Below are 1480 nucleotides of genomic sequence, written 5' to 3'. Positions count from 1 at the left end.
ATTGTCCAATACAGTAGCCACTAGAACATGTGGCTATTTAAATTTATGAAAGCAAATAAAATTTAAAATTCAGTTCCTCAGTCTCACTAGCCACATTTCAAATGCTTGATAGTAACCTATGGCTACTGACTGCTCTGTTGGATGGGGCAGATCTAGAACATTCTCATCACCACAGAAAGATCTGTTGGACGCAGTGCTCTGAAGGATGAAGGTGATTTAACCATGTGAGGTAGGAGATGGTTACAGTAGGATAAGAACTACTTCATGTGAAGTTCCTGTGATGACAAGGACTGTGCTCCTCTTGGGGACTTTGGTGAAGTCCACAGTGGTACTGAAGGGCTGTGACATTGAGCACAGGGACAGAGAGGAGGGCAGTTGCCAGAACCTGCAAAGCCTCATAGAGGTGGGGCTGGGACTGTCCTCCAAGAACAGCAGGGACTGTTGCCTGGTTGTACACAGGGGACGGGCATGATAGTATTTGGTTTTTAAAATGATCTCATTGCTTTCAGGGAGAGGAGTGAATTTCAAGAAGCAAGGGCACAGAGTATGTTATGGTACCTAATACTTGCTAAATAAATAAAAGACAAATATTGTCTAAATGGCTTGAATGAGTGGATGCTCTAAAATGAATTATGCGGGCCCCAAACCAGTCACATCACTGCTTTAATCAACAATATCCTTCATTATAATTCATTCAATGTTTATTCCATGTCCATCATAATGAAAATACCTCCAGGATATTAATATCATATATAATAAAATACCTGGTAGAGGTGGGACATTACCTCTTTATGAAGTTGGAAAACCAATTATTAAACTAAATATTTTTAGTGGCAGAAGCCTCAGTCCTCCTTTGGGGAACCCCTTCTTTATATCTTAAAAACAGTAAATTGGGTTCTTTCATTACACAAATAAAAAACAAGCACTGACACTTTGTTGTGGAATGAGAGTTTTATGGGACATAGGAATTTTGATTCTGTAGGCATTGCAACTTAGAGTTTTGGGGGAGGTGTAAGAGCAGCATTCATATGACCATGGGGCACCCTAATAAAGAATTTGCCCATTTGACCCCTTTCCTTGTGTTTAAAATTATTGTAACATTTTGCATAAAATTGTGTGGCCTTGACCAAGACTGGGTGGCAGATGAGGAAAAAAGTCCCCATAGATAAGATTCACACTAGGAGGAGGGAGTTGAAATGGTGACAAACACCTAACCCAAGCCTAAACTATTAGAAAGGACAGCTGTTTTTGGAGACAGTATGTGGATGACACTGAAACTCTTTTTGACCCTGTGTCTTGGAGGAAATAGCTCCATGTATCCAAACAGGAAAAACAGATGAATGAGAGTTAAGTTTGGGGGCCGAGGCCATTTTTGGCAAGGATTATTCATTACCATACGTAGAACTACAAGAAAGGAGTCATCTCCTTCACATCCTGGAGAACCACCATGAAGGCCAACCACAGAGGTGACAGCAGCAAG

The sequence above is a fragment of the Galeopterus variegatus genome, unplaced genomic scaffold (genome assembly GCF_000696425.1).
Source record: "Galeopterus variegatus unplaced genomic scaffold, G_variegatus-3.0.2 Scaffold505, whole genome shotgun sequence".
NCBI lineage: Eukaryota > Metazoa > Chordata > Mammalia > Dermoptera > Cynocephalidae > Galeopterus > Galeopterus variegatus.
The sequence above is the reverse complement of the archived record's forward strand: the minus strand, read 5'-3'. Positions refer to the sequence as shown.